We start from the raw sequence: 20378 nt of genomic DNA on the forward strand, positions 1-20378 counted from the left end.
CAGAAATATGTAATTAAATTTAATTTAACTTATATTTAAATCAATCAAGTATTTTATATTGTTCTCCCAGTAGTAAAATGATTTAACAAATATAATAATTCAATATATATAACTATTGCCTTGAAAAAATGCAGAGTTTATTTTTATTTAAGTTCTGTCTAAAAATGTGTGGCCTGTGACGCTACCACTCATCATATATTGGCCCTCATATAGAATGAAGGTGGGCACGCCTGCTGTAGACCATGCAAACAAAGTAATGTTCGTGCCATTAAGTGAGTAATGTGGTTGATGAACCCTGTCTTTGGTACAAGTTTCCTTGATACTGCACTATTTAAGTCTCTTTCCCCCCCACCCCCTCACAGTCAGCATATTTGTTGTTTAATACTTTTGATTAAATTCCACTGATTTCACGATACTATGACAGTGAGTATATTTTATCATGAATAAGTTTGAAACCAAAATAAACCTTTTCAAGATTCTTTCCTCAATAATTATGATTTACACTATCAACCATGACTTGCTTACAGAATATATAACTTATAAACATGGGCAAGTATTCTAGATTTCTAATTGGCCTCCAGGTAAACCACTCAGTTTGAAACAGTGCTACCAGCCAATTTTGTGGCTTTACTGATGATGCATATAATGAACACTTTCTAACTAAAGGAAAAACTTATTTAGAATGAGTGACCATTAGTTAGTGCCATTTTTATCCCAGTTGTCTCTAATTGCACTGTTTGTTGAGAAACATATTACACAGCCTGCAGATGTCTCTGTAGCTTATTCAGTGATACAATAGGAATGTTTTACGATCTCGAACTTCACGGATACATTGAATTTTATTCTATGCATTAATGATGCATAGCTGAAAATTAACACGGACCCCCTGAAGACCTTTCATCTACCCCCGGGGGTATGTGTACCACACTTTGAGAAACACCAATGTAGAGTTCAGTGGATGCGCATGCGCTATCATCGACGATATCACAGCTGTGTCCTGTTCGTTTAAACTTTCTAATTGTTGTCGCAGTTGTGAACGGTGATAAATTTCTGCCGTTAAATTTTCTCTAACTTTCTTGGCAAATTATGGCTGAAAAACGTCGGCATTGTTACAATATTGCATACAAGTTACGTGTGATTGTGTATGCTAAAGAACATGGAAACAGGGCTGCAGAAAGGTATTTTGGACTACCCCAAACTGAGAAAATAAGAACTTGGCAGAATCAGGAAGAGGATTTAAAAAAAAGCAACTCACAGTAAACATAACCTATGAAGTGGAACTGCAAAATGGCCAGAACTAAACACTTGGATTTTAGACCACAGAAAAGAGGGACTTTCAGTGTCTACAAAAATGATTATTCATCAAGCGAAAGCAATAGCCACTAACAGAGGGATCGCCAACTTTACTGGATCAACATCATGGTGTTCAAGATTCATGAAGAGAAACCAGCTATGTATGCAGACTAAAACAAAAAATATCACAAAAGATGCCAACTGAATACGAAGAAAAAATGATTGAAATTCATCGATTCATCATTAATGCAAGAAAACGAAAAAATTTTGAACTTGCGCAAACAGGAAACATGGACGAGGTTCTGCTGACTTTTGATGTGCCCTCAAACAAAACTGTAGATTCCAAGGGCACACTAAATGTGTTACTATTAAAACTTCGGGGCACAAAAAAACTCACTACATGGTTGTTTTATCCTGCTGTGCTGATGGGACAAAATTGCCGCCACCCAAAGAAAAACTGCTTAAAGGAGTGTTTGTACATGTTCATGCAAAAGGCTGGATGGATGGAGGAGGAATGAAGTTATGGATAGATAAAATTTGGTCTAGGTGCCCTGTTGAAGAAGCCTGCCATGCTAGTATGGGATCGGTTTCGTTCTCACAGAACAGACGATGTTACAAATAAACTCAAGGAATTGAAAACTCAGTTATCTGTAATTCCAGGAGGTCTAACTAGTCAGCTTTAACCTTGAGATGTCTGTATTAATAAACCATTTAAGGGATTTATGAAGGAGAAGTGGAATAGCTGGATGCAGTCTTAAGATTTTGAGGTTATGCCATCAGGGAGAAGGAAGAGGCCTAGCTTTCCTCAAGTTTGTGAGTGGGTCAAAGCTTCATGGGATGCTGTGAAAACTGAGACAGTGGTTAAATCATTTAAGAAGTAAGAAGTGTGGAATTAGTAATGCACTGGATGGTACAGAGGACAATTTGTTGTATGAGGACTCAGATTCTGATTTAGAAGAGGTTTCAAGTGTCTCTTCATTTAGCTCTGGAGATGAATTTCTGGGTTTTGACGATTAAAAGGAGGGTACTCTTTCCTAGTTAGATTATGTATTTGTTGAAAGTAGACCTACTTATTACTTTATATTTGAAATACTGTAAATTCATTATAATATTCAGTGATAAAGTTTTTTTCCTAAAAAACGTGTACAAAAAAGGGGGTGCGTCCTATACACCGGTGCATCTTATACGCCGGCAAATATGGTAAATGGAACTGTGATCACATCATTTGGAACAACGAGCATTTGAAATGTTCAAGAAACAGTTTTTTTCTTTCTGCTTTACTACCCACCCACACAGCGCAGGTGTGATTTAATTTGGCAATCTCTCATGTACAGGACTGATATTAAAAATTTTTACTGTTAAAAAAAACTTGAGCCTTTCAAAATTTAACTCTCAGTATTTTTATAGACAGATGAACAGATGATGGAGTATGTGACTTCCATAGCAGATAATGAGAATGCATGATAGAGTGCAAACCTGCCATGAAGGAATGCTGTTATGTTTGGAGCAGGTAATGTTAAAACTCATGCCAACAAATTTGCAAAATCTTTTCACATGCACACCAAATAAGCAACTGCCAGTTTGATGTGTGTGGTGCAATATTGAACTTCACGATATACAGGAAAAAAATACCAGTCCACAGAATCAATGTACTTTTTATGGAAATTGATAAAATATACTGAATACTAGCTGAAATAACTAATTAATATTTCTGATATGTTGACAAAGTCAAACTGCCAGGGAACTTGATACAATATGATGTGTGCATGTAGGCTTTGTGTAAATGAGGCTGAATCATGGCAACTAAAGTAGAGCCTAAAGTTCTGAAGATGAGTGCTTCCCAAATTTGGGGCAGTTTCATGCAACCAAATTTGTTGAGGTTTGGGATCCTTAAGGCTGAGGAACTTCAAAAAACCTCAACAAATTTGGTTGCATGAAACTGCCCCGAATTTGGAAAGCATTCATCCTCAGAACTTCGACCCAACATCCAGAAACATCCATTTTAGTCCATGGAGGGGGGGGGGGGTCCATACTGCAAAAGGATATTTAATGCAAAAAAAAAAAAAAAATATCCTTTTGCACTTTTGATGAACATGTGCAAGGAATGGAAGCTTTCTATCAAAAATGAGTCATAATAACTTATCTTCTGCTGCTAGTGAGATAAAGTTTGTCCCATCATTAACTATGGATCTGGGTGAAGAGTATTTTTGGAGAAAGTGTGTGCAGACATTTTTTTTTCTGCTGAAAACTTGGACCAATTACTAAGAGCCTGTGAATAGATATGATTGATTACATGTTGAAGTTGTCTTTCAATAACCCTCATGTTAAAAGAATGATAGTGAAGTGTGAAGTTATCAACATATAGAGCCTACTGTAGGAGGAAGTTGTTCAGTGATGGAGTTTACCATGACAGCAAGCATGGTAACAGTGTCACACTTAAGACAGAGCCTTGGGGAACATCTTCTTGGCAAAATTGGTGGGATAACGTGTTCTCAATTGGACTTGGAAGATCCAGCTAGAGAAAACAAAGTTTTAATAAAAACAGGAAAATACCCCCAGATAGAATAGGAAAACGATTAAAAACCAGGAGAAGTACAGCAAAGAATATGGAAAGAAAGTACAGAAAAAGAGAAGAATGAAAAGTGCCAGTACCATCACTGGGAGATCTTCTCCATCACAAACATGTGCTCTACATAGAGGGGCCAAAATGGGCAATAAATCTTATACATAACTTGCTTTTTTTGAATGAACAGTGAATATTAAAATATTATATATGAGAGGTCACTACCCAGACCGGTTTCAACCTTTTTTGAAGTCTCATCAGTGAGTAGGTAGACCTAGAAGATATCAAAGCTTAGTGAAAAGAACTTACATACTTTCACTATATGAATGCCATAAAGGTGTGCCATAAATGAGACCAGTGGTCTCATTTATGGTCTCACTACCGGTCTGGGTAGTGACCTCTCCTCATAATGTAATGACAGTATTACATCTCCTAGGAGCTGTGTTTTACATTATGAGAGAATATCAAGAACAGTGAGGGAGCTTGCTCCACCTTTGCTTCGAATTGCCTTTGCCGATAGTTTTTCGGCATTGAAACTCATATAGATTGCAGTTCTCGATCTTGAGTTTCACTTACTGGCTATATAACAACATAGGATTTTTATCCGCTTAATACATTACACAGTTAAAACAGACATTTTACACTCACACAACCCTAACACACTACTTAGTATTATACAATACATACTAGACAATTAGTAGGGAATAAGTGTTTCTCCCAGCATAGCTAACTTCAGAAATTTACCTTGTACAAATATATCATATACATTTATGCCACTCTGACACGCTACTCAGTATTTTACGAAATTTAGCACAGACACTTGCTTAACATATTTATATACAAATTTTACATATCTACAATCCAGGAAATATTGACATGTTGTGCTTACTCAGTTCTTTTTCTTTATAAACAGTCCTTTACCACGAACAAAGCTTCCATTGGGACATCTCAAATCTTTGCCATGATCTGGATACTTCTTTCTTTAACTTCATCATCATCATCAAATTCCTTCAATGTACCCTCAAGGGGTGTACAGGATATGACAGTACTACATGAAAAAATTACATCATTACTAACTTCCTATCTACAATTTTCCTCCAAATCAGTCTGTTACTTGTCAAGACACCAACATTATCAGATCTTATATTTCTATCGTCTAAGGCACTTTGTACCGTATCAATCCACCTATATCTTGGTCTTCCTCTGGGTCGTTTTCCTGCCAACCTGGCAGAGAACACTTGTTTTGCTAATCTTTCCTCTCCCATTCTATTTAAGTGACCATACCATCTGAGATTAGCTCTGCTAACGCATTCCTGGATGCTGACAATGTCAAGTTCTTTCCTAATATCCTCATTTTTAATATGATATTGCCATTGATGCCATCTGTTCACGCCTCTACTCTTTCTCAGGACTCTCATATCTGCGGTCTCTAGTCTTTGGTCAAGTGTTTTACTTCTGACCCAGCTCTCAGATCCATAAGTTAAAATTGGTTTGAACACAGTCTTGTATACAGCTAATTTAGTGTTCCGACTAATTTCTTTCTTATTCCATATGAATTTATTCAATTGACTTCCCACGATACCAGCTTTGCTGATTCTGTTGTCTATTTCTATATTTAGTTTACCATCTTCAGTAAAAATTGTGCCTAAGTAGCTGAAATGTTTTACTTGTTCCACAGGTTCTCCATTCACAACACAGTTGACATTTTCAATGATTCTGCCTATTTTCATTGTCTTTGTCTTTTTATTGCTGACCTTCATACCATATCTATTACAACAGCTATTCAATTTAGTCAGAGAATCTTGCAGACTTGTAGCGGATTTATTTAGAAGTATAACATCATCCGCATAAAGCAAAGAGCTGACATTAACATCTCCAATTTTGATATCAGGTTTAATACCACATTCCTTCATAATGTGATCCATATAGATAATGAATAACAGAGCGGATAATGTACATCCTTGTCTCACACCAGATTTAACATTAAACCATCTTCCTGTACTTCCTTCAATTCTAACTGCTGACTCACAACTCAAATAAAGACTAAGTATTGCTTGATATAATGCCCCATTGACACCATATAACTGCAGCGTATTGAATAGCTTCTCTCTTGGCACCTTGTCATATGCCTTTTCCAAATCGACAAAACTTAAATACAGATCTTTGTTATATTCCCATGCTTTCTCGACTATTTGTCGTAAAGTGAAGATCTGATCCTGACAGCCTCTGTTTGGCCTGAATCCAGCTTGTTCTTCACCAAGCTTTTCTTCCACAATTCTTCTCAACCGTTTCTCAAGTATACTTGCATAGATCTTGCCAGGAACACTCAGTAGGGAAATACCTCTGTAATTCTCACATTCAGTTTTATTTCCCTTTTTATATATGGGTACTATGAGAGCTCTACTCCAATCATCGGGAATTCGTCCCTCTGTCCAGGCTTTCTGAACTATGCAGTGCAGCCACTGTAAGACTCTTATACCACCATACTTCAGCATTTCTGGTCGAATATCATCTACTCCTGCTGCCTTTCTACATTTCAAGCCTTTGATGGCTTTTTCTACTTCAAGTATGGATATGTATTCCTGACTGCATGCCTGGTCAGTGTTTTTTATCACTGTGCTGTCATCACTGCTTGTTTCATTTAGCAGTTTTTCAAAGTAATTACTCAATACTTCAAGGATATCTTTTTCTCCTGTTTTCATTTCACCTTTATCATCTCTAATTCCTTTTACAGCACTCTTTCCTCCATTCCTAAGCTTCTTCAACAACCTCCAGAATATTTTGCCACCTTCTTGATATTTATTTTCTATATTCTTGCCAAAGTCCTCCCATGACTTTTGTTTAGCTAGTTTTACACACTGTTTAGCTTTCTTACATTTGTCTCTGTATTCTGTAAGAGTAAAAGCTGACTTATTTGCCAGGAACTTTTGATATGCTTTCTTCTTTTCCTTCACTGCCTCTTTAACTTCCTGTGTCCACCAGGGAGTTCTGATTTTTTTATCTTTGCACACAACCTCACCACATGCCTCTCTGGCAGAATCAATCAATGTTTCCTTCAGAGTTTGCCACTGAATCTCCAAGGTTTGATTCCTGTTCTCAAACTCTTTCATTTTCTTTTCAATAATATTTCTGTATTTTAGTCTACAGTTTACATCTGAGAGCTGCTCAACTTTTATTCGCTTTAAAACTTTCTTACATGTTATTCTTTTCAATATGAAATTCAATTTTATCCTGCTCAAGACTAAATAGTGATCACTTCCAATTTCAAATCCTCTGTACACTCTGGTGTCCTGCACCAGGGAGAAAACATCACTATCAACAATAACATAGTCAATGAGACTTTTCTTATTCCTAGCCTCTTCTCTCCATGTGAATTTGTGCACATTTTTATGTTGGAACATGGTGTTAGTAATAACCAGTCCATGTCCTGAGCAGAAATCCAACAGGTATTTGCCATTATTATTAGCTTTGCTCTTTTCTCCAAATTTTCCCAAAATATTATTGTATGTCTCACAATCATTTCCTACTTTGCTATTTAGATCTGCAACAAGGACCAACTTTTCCTTTTTCATTGTGTCAGTTGCTTTTTCTAAAGCGTCAAAAAATTCCTCCACTTCTACCTTAGTAGAACCTTCTGTGGGACCATAGGCACAAATAAGTCTCATTGTCCAGTTCCCCATTCTCATATTTGCCCACATTACTCTACTTGAGACTGACTGCCATTCAATAAGATTAGCCTCGTATTTTGTGTTGAATACTATGGCTACTCCTTCTTTTCCTTGATTGTTATTGCCTGAATATAACATTTTGTATTTATTGCTCAGAAAGATCTCACCAGTTTTGGTCTTTTTTGTTTCAGTCACCCCTATTATGTCGATCTGGTACTTATCTAATTCCTCAGCTAGCTCCATTTCTTTGCCATTCAGGCTTCTTACGTTGATAGTACCGATCTTTAACTCTGGTGATGTTGAGTTGGGGTTTGTTTTCAGATTTGTTCCAGTAGCTGACTTTTCGCTGTTCGCCCTGGTTCCCTGGCGAAAACAACGGGGGGCCTTGTTTAACCGGGCGACGCCCCAGCCGGCATGAAATTTTGTCATGTTGTACCATCAATTTTTATTTTGGTTTAACCAATAAGAATACAATTTGGTCGGCTAAATCCCAAATTGCCAGCCCATCCTCGTTCGTTCAGTATCAAAGTAGATACCCAACAGGGTGCACCACGAGAAGGTGAGGATTGGACATTAGGTCAGAAGCCCTGGTCGGTTCTCCGCATTCCTTTAAAGGCTATGTGGAGGTCTCCTCTCAGTTATACAGCTTTGACCCTTAAGCATTCTTTAACTTGGACGTGTCTATACTACCGTTGAAGATGTTTTGGCTTGAGAAGCAAATGATATCCTTCCTTTTTTTCTTCTACAGCTTGCAGCTATCTGTTGATTACACTAGTAGGCATCAGGAGAAACTCTGATTTTGCCTTTGACATTAATCCATAGGATCCCCGAACAGCCGATCTTGATTTTGCGGGGGGGGGGGGGGGAGGGCAGTCTGCCATACGGGGATATATCGACAGATTGGAGAGTTACTGTCAACAAAACTCCAACGATAAACCATCAGGATCACGAGGTACCAACTACCAAACTTCCAACCATGAGCTCCTAGTTGTTGCCTCTTCTCTTCCCATACAGCCAAAAACAGGACCAAAAGCAGCCTTTTTTCTCTCCCTTTGAGCCCCTTAAATATCCTCCTTGTCCTTTGTTCCTATTCCAACGTGTCCGTGATTACCCTCTGGCATGATGATGTCACTCAGTTCTCTCTTGCCTTTGTTTTAGGTGCTTAATTTGTTCGCAAGTTGTTGCAAACTTTTCTTTTATATTTCTTGCTGATATTTTAATTAAGCATAATCCTTCTCCTCTATTTTTAAACACTATAGTTACAAAGGTAATATCTAATACATTTCACAAAGTAGTTAATTTACATTAAAAGAACATTTATACATTGTATTTTCTATATTATTTTAATTTGACACCCTTGTAAAATCGAGTCCGACAAGTTAACTAAATAAACTTATCATGTGAGATTTTACAGCACCATGCAAGGATATTAGGTTTCAGTTACAATTTAAATTGTTTCTAGAATTACTTGGTTTAGTGCTGCGTACTTGTCACAGTTTCATTGTGCTCATAGAAAACTCGTGAAATATTAGTGAGTTTAATAAATGTATTTTCTACCCCTGTTGGTGTTAGTTATTCTATTAAGCTTTATTATGTATAATGAACAACACCTAAGCCTTTCTGTGCGAAATATTATATCCACTCATAACTACACTGTATTTTATGTTTTCAACTATTATTTCTTCATCAATCTAAATGGAACATGTTTTATTCTTTCAACCTTTGAAAGAATAAAGCATGCCTTCTTTTTTGTGAATCTCATAGGCAAACATATTGTGGTGAGAGGTGAAAACCAAAACAACCGGATATGAATGGATCCTGCCAACTTCTAGTTCAGATGTGAAATGTATTAATGTAACAAAATAAAAGAATACTCATGTAACTGAAGCTGATCAGAGCTTAGAAGACTACAACCTTCTCTATATCTGAGGTTTTGTGTTGCATTCTTAAAGACAAATTCTGCCCAGGAGGCCAAACCTTTAAATTTAAATTTTACTGGCATGATAGGTGTTCCAAATTGGTGGTTCTCCTTAGAGAACAGACAGAAACCTTATGAGGGCAAACACTTCTGAACACTTATTGAAAAGTTGTACCTCAATAAATGAACCATCTGCTAGTTCTAGAAGGGCTTCAAAATTAGCATAATAAATCTACTGAAATATCCTTTTATTTGCAGTTTATCATCTTTTAAGTAATGCAATAGCAAAGCATCTCAGTGATAAAGACTGTATTCTCATAAGCTCTCCGATCAGTTTCCAACCATTTAGTCAGGAAAGAATAATGGAATTTAATTTTAAAAAATCCACCATTCTTTCTTGTAATGATATTCGTTGGGTATTAGTTCCAGAACTATGGAACTAATGGATGTATTGTACTGCTTGATGTGACTAACATCACATTTAGATATAACTGTAGAAAGTTTTCCCTCTTGGTTACAAAGCAAATTATACTTTCTACAACTATCTCTGATACAGAGTATTTTAATAATATAGTGATACACCATTTTACTATATGTAAATGGAAAATTAATTCTACATGTATTTCACTTAATTAAATACAATGAGAATAAAGTTCACTGTTCACCATTACTAGGAAATTATTAACAGAGACAATTAAAAATATGCTTCTGTAAGTTGCTTATCTTTTTCAATACAGGTATCCCCCGATTAACGCAGTTAATTAATCCCTCGATGTTACCGCGTATATCAAAATCACGTTAATCCAATTTAATAATCAATGGTAAAAAGTACAATTCGTCCCTGATTGATTACTGTACTAATAGTTCGTTTTATATGGTACTCTTTTAGGAAAGATAAAAATTGAATGCAAAGTAAATGTTTAATAAATACTTGTACCTACATTAGTTACTGCAATTTTTTTTAATCAAAAAAGAGTAATTTGAACAGTTTTAGTTTTTTTTCTTATCGGCATAAATTCTACGATAACAAGAAAAATGACTCTCCAGACCTCAGCAAACAAGCATTCTTCAATTAACATCTGGATCCATATCCATTACTTGCTGCTTAAGCGATTCTAAACTGCGAAATATTCCATCTAGTTCTTTGACTGTTATTTCCTCTGGAACCTCATCTTCACATTCCATTTGCTCGTTGTTTTCATATGTGCGTTGTTCAATTTCAAGAAGATCGTTGTCACTGAAATCTTTTGAATTTGAATCCAATAATTCTTTAACATCTTCTGCATCAACACCATCAAACCCGAGGTCTTCACCAATTGCAATGATTTCTGTGACCACGTTGTTCACAGGATTTCGAAAACAACCTAAGTCATTAGCGCATTCTGGCAGAAGGTTTTTCCAAACAGCTTTCATGCAACTAAAACACTTGCTCCCATGAGTCATGAATGTTCTCAATTGCATCTTTAATGTTAAATTTTTTCCAAAATTTGTGGAGTGTAATCGCATTTTCTCCCATTGTTGTTTCTACTGCTTTTGAGAATGTCTTTTTAAGAAAATAGGCTTTGAAAGTTGCAATGATGCCCATATCCATGGGTTGTAGCAATGATGTCGTATTTGGTGGGAAAAATAAAACTTTCACATTCTCACTCAGATCATTAAGAGAATTTGGATGACCACGAGGCTAGCAGCCTCATGAGCAACGATTAATGCACCTTTAAATTTGCGTGGTAAATTTAAAGGCGCATTAATCAAAATTCTTGCCGCGTATATTAAGGGATTGCCGTAATTAATTTCGCCATGATAATCAAATCCGTGTTAAGCAAGGGATACCTGTATTCTAATTCAAGAAATTATTCTAATGTTAATTAGAACAGTATACTTAGGTTGAAAGAAGTTTGAAAATATGAGTACTGTGACAAATAATAACAAGGAACTAAGTGAGTCCACTGATCAGTATATATATATGTTAATAAAGTAGTTCATTAACACATGGATTAATGAATTACTTCATTAACACTATAATAGGCAATACATTGTCATCAGCTAACAGAATTCCAACAAAAAAAAAAAAAATCTGAAAATGCTTCCATATAAAATTCAAATGGATGATAGCTTCAGAAAATGTGCATGTATCTGTATGGGATTGGGGATTTTTATAAACTACTTTGACAATTTTCAAGGAAATCCTGCACTTTATCAAAACATGTGATTCACAAAAAAAAACAAAAAAAAAACTTGTTAAGCCCTTATTTAACTTGTTGATACAGCATAGTGGTACTATTTAAGGAAATTAACAATGTATACTATATATTAATTAGAAAAACTTAATAAAACTTAAGAAAAACTAAAGTATGAGTGAAGCTCTAAAGTAGTGCTACTAGTGGGCTGGGATGAGTATTCTTGGCTGTTGGCTAAAGTTCTCAGGATAGGGTAGTTCTTTAAGGCTGAGACAGATGCCAGGAAAAGTCTTTTGTATTTACTTTGGTGGAATAAGGTGGCCTTTCACCATAGTATCTGGTGGTGGTGTGCAAGACATGGTCAGCAAGCCCTGAGTGACTATAGTGATGGAACTAGATGTAGTCTTTGTGTTTGACGATTCTGATGTTGACTGTCCTGAATTTCTCCCTACTGGCAAACCTCTGCCCCACAAGGGCCTACAGTTTGGTTATGCTATGTTGCCATTTGGCCACATGGCTCTGAGGCTCAACACTTTCATAACCAGCACCCCAGGATCTAATTCACAGAGAAATTAAAAAAACAACAGTCTCCCCTTTATAGACACCTTAGTTATATGCCAGCCTGATGGATCTTTGGCAATCTCAGTTTACAGAACCCCCCCCCCCCCCCCACACACACAAACACACATAGGCAGAAACATTCATCAACAGTCACTTTTCTCCCCTCCCAACAGTATGAGATTATTTAACCCCATAGAGTAAAATTGATTAGCTCTGATAATAATGCCCTCACCATTGAAATTGAACACATTCACAACACCTTCTTAGTGGTGACTACAATGGCTACAATCTCTACTGAACATGAAACCCTGAAACCAATGGGAATTGATTGTATTTATCATTTTAACTAAAGTTTCTATAATGTCGAAAAACAAAGGCAATGCTTTGCCATCGGAACTTTGTATAATGTATAATAGCTATGTGTAAGAGCACAAGAATGTTGTTTACGATTCAAGTGTGCAAGAAAGCTGTTTGTAAGCTCTGTGCATGAATACCTTCAAAGCTATTTTCAGAGAAGTTTCCACTGCCTGACAAGACAAGGAAAAAAAAGCGCATGGAGGAGAAAAAAGAACCGGACAGTCTTAACAAAAGGATCAAGGAGAACTGCTGATACCCTTGGTGCAAGGTCCCGAGAAGGCAAAAATGAGAAAGACAAATTAGAGGCCACAAATAAGAATGCAAAGAATGAAATAGAAGTGAACACATTAGAAATAGAGAGAAGTAGTATAACTTTATTTGGGGAAGCAAATAAAATTATTTTTTATTTGGTTGTATAAATATGCTTCAAATATAAGAAGCACTTATCCTGAGAACTTCAGCACAACAGCTAAGAACATCCACCCCAGCCCGCTAGGGGCACTACTTGAGGACTTTAGACTTACCTTTGTGCTACAGCCTCAGTCATACTTACCCTATGTAGTGCCTGCATGCATATATCAATTTGTTCTTTATTCCCTGATGATGATGATGGCAATTTGACTTTGCCAAAATACTGGAAGCAGGCACTACACAGGGTAAGTATGACTGAGGCTGTACCACTTGGGTACAGCCCCAGTCATACCCTATACTTTTTTATTACTTATACATTGGTTATCCATGACATTGTTAATTTCCTTAAGTAACAATGTCATGGATAACCAACGTATAAGCCTTTCCACCAGAATTGTTTATACAAAAGAACATTAGCAGCAAGTGCTTGAAGATGTCTTCACCCATTTCTCCCAGGCATGGATGCTTAAGTTATTATTATCAATACGGGCTACTCCAAGGAGGAGCTAAACATCATGCCAAGAACTATCAAACATTTGTGCAGTATCTATCATATTCTGCTTTGAACTCATTCAGTCATGGCACCCACATCAGACCCTGGCAAACTATTCCACTCATTCACTACTATCCAAGCAAAAAACCTGGTTCTAACACCCTTGCTAGCTACACTCTTACTCAGTTTCTATGAATGGCCCCTAGTTCTCTCACCATCAGACCTTTTCTGAAAAATTTCCTCTAAATTAATCTTGTAAAAACTCCTCAGTAATTTGTATGTCTCAATCATATCACCCCTTTTCTACCTATCAACTAGTTTCTGTAACTCTTAAATCTTCAACCTCTTCTCGTAAGGTTCATTCTATAGACCTGCTACCAACTGGTCATATACCTCTGAATCCTCTCTACCTCCTCCTCGTCACCAAGAAAGCCTGGCACCCAGTAGTCAAGATGGGATCTTATCAAGGCTTCATAAAGAGAAACAATAACCTGCTTGTCTCTGCTCATGAAAGTATTCTTCAGTAACCAAGCAATCTGATGAGCTGCTTTAGCTACTTTTGCTATGTGCCCCCTAAATTTCAATTCCATATTCACTAATACTCCCATGTCTCTGGCTTTGTCAATTTCCTGGATTACAGTTCCACCAATGTGGTATACAGCTGGTAATCTTTTCACCCAAAATGCATAAACTTACACTTTACCACATTAAACTGACTACCATTCTCCTTTGTCCAGTCTGCCAATCTATTCAAATCATCCTGCAAAATTTTGACATCATCTGTATTAACTATTGATCTACCCAACTTTGCATTATCAGCAAATGACTGAACAGTTCCTCTCAGATCCTTTCCTATATCGTTAATGTACAAATTAAACAGAATTCTGTAGCATACCAATAGTCACAGGCCTTCATTTGAAATCTACTCCTGAATAAACTACTCTCTGAAAATTCTCCATCAACCACCTTTCTATCCATCTCACCAACCCTGTGTGCAGTCGTTTATTAGAATTCCATGTGGTATCCTGCCAAAGGTCTTTGCAAACTCCAGCAGTATCACTGTAAACCCATTATCATTATCCAACTCAGCCATCACTGTATTATAAAACATGAGAAAGATAACAAGGAATGACTTACCATTCACAAAAACCATGCTGCCAACCCCCCATACAGTATCCCATTTCCATGTATCCATTCCTGTATTTTGCTCTTGAATAATTTCTCCAATACCTTGACAACGACTCCTGATATGCTGATCAGTCGGTAATTTGCAAGAGCAGTCATGGAGCCTCCTTTATGCAATGGAACTATTTTCCCCTCTTTCCACCCCCCTCGGGACTAACCCAGAGCTGAGACTTAGATTAAACAATATGGCCAAGGGCACTGACAATTCTCTTGCTGATTCACGTAAAACTCAAGCTGGTATACCATCCAATCCCACAACTGTATTCACATTAAGGTTCTGTAATATGCTATGCACCTCCATTTACCTCAGTTCCCATATAAGCCTTTGGCTCTCTCGTTAATGCATATCACCACCTGGATGATATACTCTTGCAAAGTGTTCACTTTGTAATTCTACTATTTCGACTGATTCAGTTACCTCCCTACCATCAGCATTCATTAAAATCATTCTGCTACATACATTTTTTTCTTTAACTTGCAGCATATTGAAAGAACTGTACGGGATTATCTTTAGCTTGCATTGCTAACTTCCTTTCATAGTCTGCTTTTGCCTTTTTTACCACACTAGTTACCCTTCTGGCTTGCTTTGCACTCTTCATGTGCCTGCTGGTCACCTTTCTCCTTAAATTTCCCCTCTACAATTATTTCTTTCTTTCTTTTTTTTTCAGCTCCAGCTTAATGATGATATTCATCCATTTAACTCTCACTTGATTTACTCTCCTGACTCTAGGTATGCAGTCTGCCATTACTTCCCTCAAATGCATTACAAATACATTACCTCCAATACACTATCAACAACAGCCCTTGCTGCTTTACATGCCATGGCACCGATCCAAGCAATCTCCTAATACTTACCAGCCCTGTAATTCCACATATACCCTGTCTTAACTGAAAATTTCACACATTTAGCTACCTCCCAGGTCAAGACCATATGATCATTCTCACCAGTTAGTGAGAATGTGGTCATATTCATTATAGACAAATTCTCAGATGCAATTACTAGATCGAGCACTCTTGAATTCCTAGTATATTCCATCACATGCTGTCTCAGGTAATTATCCCTTAGTAACTGCATAAGTTCCATTTCCTTCCTCCCATGTGTCCCACTCAACTCAATGAGTTGAGTTCCTTCTGTTGGAAGATTATTTCCAAGTTCAAAGAAACAATCTTCCAACAGGAAGGAACTCAACTCATAAGCAAATACAGGTTAGGATGTTCTCAGATGCATATTAAGCTGGCTAAGAGCCCCTAAAAATTTCTACATATGGAAAAGTTGACATTTCTCTCAGTCTGGTAAACTTGTGTGTCTGTATTGAATTTGTCTTTATCTTCATTTAAAATATTGGAAACTGTTCCAATTCATCATCAAAATGCATAATATCTATATCATTCTTATAGATTTCTTTTCATTTTTCCACATAACTTGGGTGCCCTGGCAGCCATTAGGTCTAACACCTGCCTAATCAACCTCTAGACATTCTCCATGAAGACTGCAGCAATTATATTATCTCAAATTACTCAGCCACCTGACTCAATTCCTGTGATTACTGCCACTGAGATATTACTATGTCCTCCCAAATGGTTTATGATATGAAAGAAAATTTTAAATCTTCCATTTCATAAACTTGTAGGACTATATGTTTATATGTTATGAGATATATGCAGATATAAACAAAATGTTTTTACTGACAAAAATTAATAACATATTGTGCTGTCTTTAGCCATATTAACTGCTTCGATGTATGTACCAAGTTGAAAATGCATTGTACTCCTCTTTTAAAGTATTAGTAAGTGTTCTACTACAAACTTGCTAATGGCAATTACTAATTCTACATTCTGTTTCATCCCACATATGTTCTACTGGGTTATGCTCAGATCTCATGGCTGGTTAGGGCAATATTCCAATGTTATATTGAATGGTACAGGAGCTAGAATCATAAAAATAACATACAACTATTCAGAACATTGATGTAAAACCTAGAAGTCATCAAGAATTCTCTGCCCCACAACGTGGATCTAATCCATAATCACAATGAACAATGACAATGTACAAATTTTTACTAAAGTCTCAATACTACTCAGAGCTAAACTTTCTCCCCAAATTATCTCTAGCTGAAATCAAGGCTCTAATATCCTTGAGACATAATAAGCAGACAAGAGTGAAGCTGTGGTTATCATGGGCACCACTGAGTACAACGAAAAAATTTCTTTTCTGTTACAAGATCTTTTCCCCAGAGATTCCTCAGACCTCTACCAACAGTCAAATTAACATGTTTGTTCTGGGCAGCATCTGCATGTGTATAAACTGCTGCTTCAGCATCAAGAGGTTGCATTTTCACAAAGCTTATATGTCACGTTAGTTGCAACTTTTTCGATACAATTTTATTTGTAAAATTAGTATTTGTGCAGTGTCTGGATGATAATGAATATCTTACATGTAATTCAAACTGATTCAAGTGATATATATATATTCTCATGTTGATCATTTTTCTTTATATAAATTGTGAGCTTTCTGCATTATAAAAAGTTATGATACTTATTTTCTGGAAATGAAAATTTGAAAGAGGATATCAGGACAAATGTGTTTAGTTACCTGCTATGTTTAGTTCTAAAATAAATCTGTTTTATTTTACTCAGTGTAAAATAAAACATATTTTTTGTTTAAAATAAAACAGATGTATTTAGTACAGACATTTACAGTCTGTACTAAATGCAGTACAGACTGTAAATGTCTCTATACTGTATTTAGTGATAAAAAACTACTTGTTTTTCTTGATACTGCAGTATAGCATCTGTAAGTTTTGTTGATGAGAGTAGAGTCCAGCACACTTTGTTCTCTGTTTCTTTCGACAAACTTGGTAATTCAAATACTGCAAGCTAAAAAATCAAATTTCCTTTCTATGCCAGAAAGATTGCATTTCATTCCCCCTCATCTCAGATAATACCAAATCTTTAGACAACATCACATTTCTCTTCTTCGACTGATTTATGCCTCTAGCCTTTCTTGACATACACATCTTACATCTGCTTCCTCTGTTCCAAAAAAAAAAAAAAAAAAAACTATACAAATTCCTTCATGGCACTACTTTTCATCTGTATAACTTCTAAAACTGTATATAAATTCCATATCTGCCCTACCTTAGAATGCGGTTCTTGCATTTGAGTGGTACACTAATAACCTCCCTAAAAGAAAGTAATCTGGTTAACTGATAACATCTTTCTCAGAGATTCACTCCAGTCACTTTTTCAAGGATTTTCATGAGTACTCTTCTGATGAATTGACTACCAAATTCCTCCACATGAAGCCTGTAAAACATGAGCAACTACTACTATCCCACAGAATTGACATATCATTCCCTCTACCTTTGTTTGTAAGTCTTCCTCATACAGATGAGAAGTAGTGTACTTAGCTGCATGTAGAGTTAATATAACATCTAAAATTGAATAATTTATAATTTAAATTTTGGGTAGAAGATAATAAATTTAGAATGAAATATAGAATTCCAATAATGAAGACAATTTGTTTAATACAAAACAGGTGTCAAGCAAAAGAACTTTATTAACATTAATTAAATTAAGTGAAATAACCTTTACTGATTTTTAGCATTTTTAGAGTAAAATAAAGAAATCACTCCACTTAATATTGTACGTGTTGAGTTCTCCAAATGAGTTAACTCACAGCATTTCTCAAGCCCTTTCCATATTTTGTCAATGAGATCTAAATAAAGACTGAAATTACTATTAAAGTTATCTTAAATTTACTGTAATGGAAGGCAATAATAGCGACTTAAATTGACCATTAGTGACATGTAATGAGTTTGTAACTGGTATCAACTGGAGGACTATGATGCTCCCAAGTCAGTGCAATGACTTGGGAGTCAGAAGGAAGGAATGCAAAATTTTGGGAATCAACTGGAATGCGAACCCACACAAAAACATTCAGAACTGAGGCTCACTCAGAACATGGGTTTCCATGGTAGGGCTGCAATATGCAAGCCTCACATTACACAAACCAACATGCAGTGTCATCTTCATCCTCCAATTTATACCAGTTACAAACAAGTGACTCGTTACATGTCACAATGCACCTTGCGCATGGTGGTGTCCATGGACTTCTTTCCAAGGAGTATATTGCCTTCCGATACAGTAAATTTCAAAGAACTTTAGCAGTAATTTCAGTCTTTATTTAGATCTCATTGACAAAATATGGAAAGGTCTTGAGAAATACTGTGCGTTAACTCATTTGGTGCAAAGAGCATGTACAGTGGGACATAGAAGCTTGGAAAGCTGTGTTGTGGACAGTCTCTACCAAGTAGATGGACAAGTGTAGGTATGGTGGAATATGTGAAGTCACTTCACGACTGGGCTACTTGTATATAGAGGCTGATGATTTTACATCAATTGCCTTAGTATCCCATAATGCAATGCACATATCCTTATTATTATTACTATTATGTGACACCTCCAGGGAGTCCAAAGACTCATCGAGGGATGGTACCTACTCCACAACTCTGTCTCCACCACTCAATCCATCAATTTCAAGTAACCAACAACAACACCATCTACTGCTGACCACCACTAGTATTTCCACGGACAACCACAAACATCCATGCCTGTGGATGTTTATGGACATGTATGATGCATGCATTATGGGAAGGGCTACTACCTAGACCAGTTTCAACCTTCATTGAGGTTTCATCAATGGGAGCCAGACCCAGAAAAAAAACTTGTAATTGAGTGGTTTGTAAACACGTCACTATACTTGACTGGGGATGAACCAGAATGTTGGATGAGGTCAAGGGACATTTGCCCCACAACAGTCCAGGACCTCAATACATGCCTACAGGAAGAATGGTCCAAAATTTTCACTGATCACTTTCATATGCTTGTGGAGAGTATGCCCTGTAGGACTGCTGCAGTTATTGCAATGAAAGGAGTCCTACATCTTATGAAGGTGGGTGGCATAGCTGCTTGTTCCTCATGCTATGGTGTCTGTTGATTTCTTTCCAAGCAATGTATGTTTCCAGTTGAAGGTAGCAAGGGCAGGGAAAAGCTTTATAAGCAGTATCTACAAAATATTACTGTCAAGTGAAATAAGCCTTCTTTAGTATAATACAATGAATATGCAATTTTATGGAAAGCCCTTAAATTGTTAGATGTCCAATTCAACATATTTGCATGTTGAATATTAGACACTGCAAAAACCTTTTTTTAAAAAATTTTGTTTTTATTTTTTTATCTTTTTGTTATCATTATTAAACGGCTAACATACCTTAGATTATTAAAACATGATGAAATTTTTCCCACTTGGTTTGTGCCTGAAGTATCTTCAGGACTGAGGCAACTTGTGGTAAAGGTGGACCAAGCTTTCATCACTACTTGTCTTAGTAGCTTCCATAATGCAAAACACATCTCTGGACATGTATAATACTATGCATTAAGGGAAGGGCCACTACCAAGACTGGTTTGGACCTTTATTGAGGTCTCATCAGTGGGAGCCAGACCCAGAGATGGTGATAGTAAGGTGGAAGCAATGGAGAAGTCATATTTACCTATACGAGTTGCCAAAAGGTGTCTCACCTTATTATTAAATTACTCTGGATTTAGAGAATGATGTTGGAAGTTTTTTCCCGCTTGGTTAGACTATAATAAATTTAATTTAATCGATTATCGAAGTGCAAGAAAACAAAGTTTGCACCTGAAGTATCTTCAGGGCTGAGGCAACTTGTGGTAAAGGTGGATCAAGGTAAAA

General features: G+C 36.5%; 1 protein-coding gene across 4 annotated transcripts in view; it reads right to left on the reverse strand.

Annotated features, from left to right (window-relative positions):
- Nucleotides 1–20378, reverse strand: part of cdi (serine/threonine kinase) — a 276437-nt gene that overhangs the window by 11024 nt on the left and 245035 nt on the right. The window lies entirely within an intron of this gene.

The sequence above is a fragment of the Typopeltis vanoorti genome, chromosome 3 (genome assembly GCF_054136105.1).
Source record: "Typopeltis vanoorti isolate ZY-2024b chromosome 3, IOZ_Tvanoo_1.0, whole genome shotgun sequence".
NCBI classification, from domain to species: Eukaryota; Metazoa; Arthropoda; class Arachnida; order Uropygi; family Thelyphonidae; genus Typopeltis; species Typopeltis vanoorti.